Source organism: Seriola lalandi, unplaced genomic scaffold (genome assembly GCF_002814215.2).
Source record: "Seriola lalandi dorsalis isolate HSWRI2012SDOR001 ecotype SW California unplaced genomic scaffold, Sedor1 jcf7180002055008, whole genome shotgun sequence".
Taxonomy (NCBI): Eukaryota; Metazoa; Chordata; class Actinopteri; order Carangiformes; family Carangidae; genus Seriola; species Seriola lalandi.
This window is the reverse complement of record NW_019525551.1, coordinates 2,813,223-2,822,010: the sequence shown is the minus strand read 5'-3', so window position 1 is coordinate 2,822,010 and position 8,788 is coordinate 2,813,223. Positions and strand designations below refer to the sequence as shown.

At 41.7% G+C, this 8,788-nt stretch overlaps 1 protein-coding gene across 1 annotated transcript in view; it reads right to left on the bottom strand.

The window, feature by feature from the left end:
- Positions 1 to 8,788, bottom strand: part of spire2 (spire-type actin nucleation factor 2) — a 38,222-nt gene that overhangs the window by 23,294 nt on the left and 6,140 nt on the right. The window lies entirely within an intron of this gene.

The following is an 8,788-nucleotide window of genomic DNA, read 5'->3' as shown; positions in this document are numbered from 1 at the left end:
AAACAAACAAACAAACAAACAAACAAACATGCAGCCAAAGCCTGAACATAAACAGAGAAGTCAGTAAATATATTTATAATAAAAATCAAATATAAAAAGATGACAAGCAGTCATATATCCTCTTCCCAGTTATGCCACAGGGTTTTTCATGTTATTATTAATTTTGATTAAATATGGGACTGACCAAAACTGAAATTGTTTTGAATGATTCATAACTTCACAGCTTTTAAAGTGACAGGTTTTTGTTTTTTCCATTAAACAGTTCATTTATCTTTGTGTAGAGAAGATGATGTTGATATCGAGCTAGTCTCATCCATCTTTTGTCAGTCAAAGTTGACTTCTCCCGAATCTGCAAAGGCAGTTATAGTAGCCTTGTTAATATTTCTTTTTTCTTCTTTAAATATGTTTCATATGAATGAGTTGGTTTTGGCAGATCTCAACAGCAGAGAGATGAAACAGGTGCTAACTAAGGTAACTGCTCGTCTGATGGAACATAAAGCTCTCAGCACTCTCTGTGGGACTGTTAAGAAAATAGATTTAAACTTCATACAGTTTGATTTGTCACTCCCTGTGACTGGAGTTCGTTACACATACTGTAGATGTAATTTACAACAGTGAGGCAGCTTTAAACAAAAATCAAAAATGCTTCCAACCAGGTGATTAATCATCAAGTTGTTTGAGGAAGCACAATATTTGTGCCACTAACAGTGATGACTGTGAACTTTACAGCAACAATAAAGGCTAGAATCTCCACCTCCTGGTTGTTTCCTCCACCAACCAGCCAGGGTGCAGGAAACATGGTCTCAGTCTCTCCTTCCTGAGTTACAGTGTTGAATAATGACCAGAGGTGTTTTTGCAGAACATTATGATGAAGTTGACCTTTGATCTTGTGTGTCACCACTTCATTTTATCCTAATAGACATTTGAATTAAACTGTGTCATAATTAAAGAATGAATTAATGAATTTGTGAGTTATGGTCAAAAAACATGTTTTGTGAGGTCACTGTGACCATTACCTTTGACCTTTGACCACCAAAATCTAATCAGTTCATCTTTGAGTCCAAGTGAATGTTTGTGCCAAATCTTAACAAATTTCGAGAGAAACCACATTCAGGATGTCAAAATCGTGTTTTGTGAGGTCACCGTGACCTTGACCTTTGACCGCCAAAATCGAATCACCTTATACTTGAGTCCAAGTGAACATTTGTGCCAAATTTGAAGAAATTCCATCAAGGAATTGGCATAACTAAAGCCCTATTCAGACCTGGCATTAACACGAGAAAGAGACAGAGACAGAGAGACAGACAGAGACAGAGAGAGAGAGAGACAGACAGAGACAGAGAGAGAGAGAGAGAGAGAGACAGGGTGACATGAGGTTTTAACCATTTGAAATATGAAAAATTTTCAGTCACACTTGAGATCAGATCACCAGACAGGTGTTAATACCAGGTCTGAACACGTCAGTCTCAGTCTTTCAACGATCTTCTACTCAACATATCTAATGTGTTACTGCGGCAAGGTTAAAATCAGGTTTAGGTAAGGGTAAGGGGTTAGGGAATGCAGTATATGTTTGTCTGTGTGTGTGTGTGTGTGTGTGTGTGTGTGTGTGTGTGACAGAAAAAAGCTTTCTCTCTCAGCTCAGATGTCAGTAATGACACCCAAGAGGCCTGAAACTCCTCGATCAGCAGCTCTCACTGCGGAGAAACAGGAGAACGGACAGACAAGGAGACGGAGACAAAGACAGACAGGGAGAGAGACGGTGTAAACACCAGGGAAAAGAGAGAGAATGGAGTAATCAGTAAAAAGACAGAGGAGAGAGGTCAGCAGAAAAATAAAAGAAACAGCGAGCAGGGCTCTGGATGCGGTGATGGGGTTGGGGGTGGGGGGACCTCTCAACAACAAAGTGCTGAGAGCGGGACATGACCGTCAGACAAACACAGCATCACTCTGTTCCCTGTGTGAACACAGACGCTGCTTCCATCCACAACAAAGGGCGGCAACTGACACTGAGGGAGGGTGAAGAAACTCTATTATACTGCCCTCCCCACAGGAGTGAAGGGATAACATGAACCCCCCCAAACCTGTCGGACAGGTTCACATAATGCACGGCCAGGGTCACGTAGTGTAACCAACGATACTTCCTTCAGTTTCCAACAGTGACGGCTCAGTAAACACAGAAGAGGACAGGAGAAGACTTCCAACTGCCTCCAGCTTCTGTCTTGAACACAAGGAACCAGTCAGTCACATGGTTATGGAGACATTTGTTTTTATCCACTAAGCTGCAGTGATTTTCTAACAGAAAGTTTCACGATGAAATCAAACCATTTTCATTTTCAGGGCTGTTTTTCTCTGAAATGTTCATGCTAACATGCTCATTGCTAACATTCTGGGTGGCTAGTTAGTGAAAACAGGAGTGTTCAGCCGTGCTGCAGCTCCATGAGGCTGACACTGCATTTCTGACGGCGGTGCCAGGAGAGCCCTCGCTCAGTGAGAAGAACGACAGAAGCAGCAACAAACCTGTAAAATGGCTGCAAAGCAACAATGTGTTAACATTTAAATAAATTCACTGATTTAACACAAATCCAGTGGATTCAGCGAATTGAAAAATAGCAACACAGTTTGTTTGTAAGTTGTTAGCGTCCCTTTCTTTCTTTCCTGCTAACAGTGTTCGCTGTAACGGCCAATTTTACGTTTTCATAATTAATCAAAACTGAATTGTCGTGCAAATGATTAGCTATCACTTTGTCGCTAACCCAAGAACAACAGGAGTCTGGATAACAGGAGGTTTCTGTATGAATGCAGCGTTACACTTTGACTTTGGTTCCACGAATCCCAGCCTCATGTTTTTGTTTTTTTTTGTCTTTGGTTGAGCATGTTTTTTTCCTCTATATAATATTTATCATGTTCACCGTTTTAGTTTAGCATCTTAGCACCTAGCTAGGCATATGATGTCATCTGATCACATTTTGTTCATTATCTAACTCACTTAATGCTACTCCCTCACCCCCCCCACCCTCACCCACTGGTCATCACTTTCTTACTCTGGCTCTGGTGTGTATTCTGGCCACACACACACACACACACACACACACACACACACACACACACACACACACACTCTCTCCCAAGATGGACTTTGCCATGTGTTGCCATTGTAATAAGGTCTGAGACACTTAATTCAAAGAACCCACAAAGTGATAAGAGAAGGGAAACTGGGCTGGGAAGAGGAAGAGGAAGAGGAAGAGGAGACCTGCTTATAAATGAATGACAGAACATGTTTATTTACAGCCATCAGCTGAAATGACCTTTATCTCCAGGTACACCAAAGGAATACAGAATAACGATGTAGCACACCTTTACCTACATGTTGAGTCAAAGTTGACATTTGAACTTTTCAAATCATTATGAGTGCATTTATTGCAAGAGAGCAATATCCAAGAGGGAATCACTGAAATAACACACAGGACATCCTGACTCCAACCTGGTGGCTGACAGTGTGTCTCACTGAGCCTGACCTACAAATGGTCTCAGTAATATCACTGCAGTCCTTAATGATACCCTGACCAGTTTGTGGGTTCGTTTTGTTTCATTTCATCAGCCTGGTGAGTTCAGGAAACACTTTCATTTGGACTTGTATTGGTTTGAAGCCTGGATTCAGGCCTCTAGGTCAAACTCTGCTCTACACTCAGAGAGCTATGGATGACCTAAAATTACACTGTGAGACATTAATAGTCCAATTCAAGGAACTGGGTGATAATGTTACAACAATTAGCTAAAGCCTCAGCGCTATGGATGGAAACTCTTTGAAGCAACTTGATTTTTTCCTTTCCAGATGATCTTCTGTATGTTCATGCATCCAGGAAACAGGAAGTGGCTGATACATTAGCAAGTATCTCTGAACGCTTGACTCCATCCTCTTTGCCCTTAAACATTAAAAAAAGCAGTCTAACTGTATTTTTCTAAACACACTGACTCCTGTCAACATGTAATTAGAGAGAAACTCAAAGAATGAACTTCGACTTTGAAGAAACAGGATAAAATATTACTGAAGTTAAGTTTTCCTTGTCTAACTTTAGACTTTACATTCCACTGCACGCTACAGAATTTTACACGAATGCAATCGATGGAGGTCGACCGATTTATTGGCGGCAATAGAACATTTGATAAAAATCAGAATCAGTGGAACTTTGACCTATGTTTTACAAGCAGCAGGCACTGGGGGTGGGGGGTGGGTGGGTGCTGCTGTCTGCCTGGCTGCAGCCCCAGTTAGTGGCGGTCGGTTGTGTGAGACCTCAGACACAGCAGTTACCGGGCATTGTACATTAATAGAATATTAATAATTAGTTTAACTGTCTAGTATCTCTGGTGCTGGCTACTGAGGGTAGCGATGTTTAATCGTTTAGTTGACTAATTGCACAAATCCCTAATATATATTCATATATGTCACAATGAAGCCAGGAACTCAGGGGCAAGGACCCAAATGCAGACGAACCAGACAAGCTGGTGCGGTGAAGTATGTTACAGTGGGAATTTTACACAACACCCTCCGATTTAAAAAGGAATAAACAAAATCCCTGAAAGTCTCGAATTAGAGCACTCGCTTCACATGTTGGGAGATAATCTTCGGGGCTGTTGTGAGGCCGGTTGTTGCCTCCAGTTTGTCAAGATCAACAGAGAAGTAAAAGCAGGCTGTCTTCTTTGGATCCTGTAATGCTCACTTGACTCACTTGAACATCCTGTTATGTGGACTGACTGCCGTGTGTCAAAGCTTCTCTCTGTGTGGCACAAATTTGGCAAACTCTCTCACAGGAGGTGAGTGCTGCTGTATCAAAATTAAATCAAATTGAGGGGAATCTCGTGTTTCAACAACGCACGGTCAGCGAGCTAAAAACTGCTTTTTGTCTCTCGTCTTGAGTTGACATTCAGGTGATAGTAAAGCTTTTCACCTGATGAGACCATTATGTTTCTGGACTTTGACTTCCTGCCGGCCTTCAATACACTCAGTGACTCACCTCGCCCTTTAGCCTTCTCCTGCAATGTCTTTCAGCGACCGTCATATGGGAGCTGTAAGGAGCTTTATTTCAAACTGAGGAATCACTGCATATCTGATCGCCTCCATTTATTGCTCAAAGATTGGGATGCAGCCTGGCTGATGCAGGAGGAAGATATCCACTTAATTAGATGACAAATCAGGAGCTTTTCAGCAGCTCAGACTTGCACAGTCAAACTGAGCACCACGCTGAATATGGGACATTGCAGCTGCAGAGAGCACAGTCAGTTTTTATGAGGAACAATATGACTTCTATGAGACCTACTTATCCTTCAATCCATTAATGAGGCTGAGGGTGCTGTGCCATTAAAATGATCTGGACTCACATAACAACAGGTTATGTGTGAAGTAATGTGTTCTGAATGACAGCTGGCTCCTGCGACCTCTTATATAGTGGGAAAAGAACATTTTCTTCCTTACATGAGCTTCTTCCAGTAACGTGATTCAGTTTGCGTTATTGCTGTGTTCACACATGCTCACACGCTCTCACGCTTACCGACAGGGAGCGTCTGTCATGTTTCATACCAGAGGAGACTAAAGAGGAGGAAATGAGAGCAGAGATGTTGGTGAGTCCAGCTTTCTCCGGACGCGCTGCTGCTCACTGCCGTTACCCCTTTGCACCCAACGCACTAATTTAATGTGGTAAACAGGGTGAATCTGCAGCACCTCACTGAGGATGATGATGATGATGATGATGATGATGATGATGATGATGATGATGATGTGTTTTTTTCTGTTGTCACTTACAAGCTGATACGCCGGGTGTATGTTGTGTAGTATAGTGGATTCACATTCACCTCCTCCTCCTACGCAGACTCTTGGACAACTTGATGAGGTTTAGATTTCCAGAAGACAGAAATTCATCTCAGGATGTACAGGCTGTGTGCTGTGCATACTAATGATACAATGTAGTGTATATTTACATTCCCAGGATGGGGGAGTATGTCAACCTGCCAGCACTCAGTAAGACTGTCATTTTAGCGCAGTTTAGAGACAAGTAGTTCCATTCATTGATCTTTATTTATAAAACTAATTGCGCTTTAAATTTCAAATAAAATATTACACCATGATAGTCATGAGTGCACAGTAAGACAACAAATCCACCTGGATGTAAAGAAGTAATATTCCTCCTATTTTGACTTATCACTTCCCCAGAGATGACAGAAATCAGATATATGTACTACAGCTGCATTTTTGCAAAGTTTTACCTGCTCCTGATTGGCTGAAAGGTCAGGCGAGTCCACTACATGTGACCAAAGATCCTCTATAACAAAAGAGGACGCCTTACAAGCAGTTCCAATGGTGACAAATGGTATCCACTTCCTGTCCCCTAAGTGGGCGTGGCCGTGATTGCTTGTTTATGTCAAAACATGACAACAACACAGTACAACACTAAATACAGCAAATTGCACCAGATTTTGCTGCTCCTTTTTATGTAGACTTTTTGGTCCTTGAGAATCAACGTACACGGATATTAGGAAATTGGCTTTTAAATTTTACGCTCCACACAAGTGGAATAACATGCAAAAAAGATTCAAATGAGATGAGTTAATCCCTTCACCTTTTTAAATCTCTGTTAGCTGTGTGAATGTGTGTGTGTTTATATGTTAAGTGTGATTTTCTATATGGCTTTTATTGATTTTATATTTTACACTGTAACACTTCCATCCACTCAAAATTGTTTCTCACACACACACACACACACACACACACACAGACAGACAGACACACACACACACACACACACGGATTATTGTCTCTCGTATTGTATATTTTGTTTCATGGCGCCTTCTCTCAATGGGCTTCCCTGTATAAATAAAGGTTTGAAATCTGCTATCTTAATATCTGATTAACCCAGTACACACTCATATCAGTCTAATAACACTCTCCTTTTCCCCTCTAAAAACAGTTCAATAATAATAATAACAACAGCAATAGTATTATTAAGCAAAGAAACAAAGATTTTATTCAAGTTTTAATTCATGGTGATGTATAGATTCCTCTAAACTTCAAATGCAGTTGGAAAAAGGTCGGCAGCTCTGCTGCAGCAGTGAAACCAGATCAGAACCAACAGAGTCGAGATCTGAGCTCCTGAGTTTGTTACTGAGACAGAGACATGTCTCCAATAAAAGTAATTTTCTCCTGATCTGTCTGAAAAATGACATTTTAATGTCACAATGTTCTGAAGAGCTTTGGCTTGTGAGAAATTGATTCAACATTTATTTTGGTGACTATGGGCCAAAGAATCATAATGTGTGATCAGGTTCACTTCTCTCATTGCAGTGAACAGACTCAGACCTGCTGCTGGTCTCGTACAGGGGAGGGAGGGGGAGAAACCCACAAGACTCAGATCCAGGAAATGATTGTAAGAGCGCGGTCTCCTTTCTCATCTGTCTGATATGACAGAGCGCCAGAACACTAACTAAGTGGACCTGGTGGTGAGACTGAAAACCAAAGTCACATTGACAAGAGTCAAAAATAGTATGGAAACTACCACCTAATATAACCGGTCAGTTCATTGTCAGATCCTCACAGAGACAGTGCTCTTCCATTCTGAGAAGTCCTTTGAACTATGTAGACACCCAGCAGACTTGGTGGCTCTATGATGCCGCACTGCTCCTCCGACACTTGTCTATGGTTTCTTCACTGACCTTATGTTGATTTAAGTGCCCCACTGAGTCAACTCTTTATTTGTACTGAGCACATTCATTGGACATCACCAGACCAGGACAATTAATGGACAATTTTAGCCCCTACAGCCATTATGCGAATATCTAAGAGGAGATGAACACTGCTGATGCAACATCCCAGCATGCATGGACATTGCTTTTCCATTGTTATTCTGGCAGAAATGAATTAGTTCTTTAAAAATCTTTATAACTGTGCATGTGTTGGGTTGGGTGTTGTGTCATGTGGGTTGTTATTTTCAGGGTATTCTATGTCTGTATTTGGAGAAGACTGGCAGAGAGGTGACAGGAAATGAGGGATGAGAGAGTAAGAGAATAACATGCAACAAAGAATCAATCCATGGCTGGTGCAATCGCAGTACGGTATGCTTCTTAACCATCAGAACGTCCCGAGTGCTTCTGAGTTGTGTTTCTGTATGTACAGTAGGGTCCTAAAGTCTGAGACCACGTTGAAAATCTAAACCTGGAAATAATCAGAAAGTTCTGTAAAATGAAGAAATGTTTAAGATTCTATTTCTGGCTCATAATTCAGATTTAAGTAAATTTGGGACATTGACCAACTCAATGTCTTTGTGAAGGTCAGATTTCCTTGAGCTGTCTCTCTTCCATTGATGCTTGGGTTCAGGTGACACTCAGGTGGGTTTGATCTACTCATCAGAGGCTCCTTCATGTAGCTCAGCCAGTGTTCACCTGTTATATTATAAGACTGGGCCTCGGGTTCTCAGCAGATCACTGCTCACTAAGTAGCTTTGTGATGGTGGGAAAAATAAGTGAAAGTGTCAGAAGTCAAATAGTTCTTGTGAACAGAGAGGAACTTTCTCAGTGTTAAATCATGTCAGGACCAAAGGGCTCTAAGAGGGCGGGGCATCGAACTCTAAAACACTTCACAGGAACTGGATCAGCTGTTATCCAACACCCTCACTGACCACACAGCAACTGACCACACCATCACTGACCACACAGCAACTGACCACACACCAACTGACCACACACCAACTGACCACACCATCACTGACCACACAGCAACTGACCACACCATCACTGACCACAC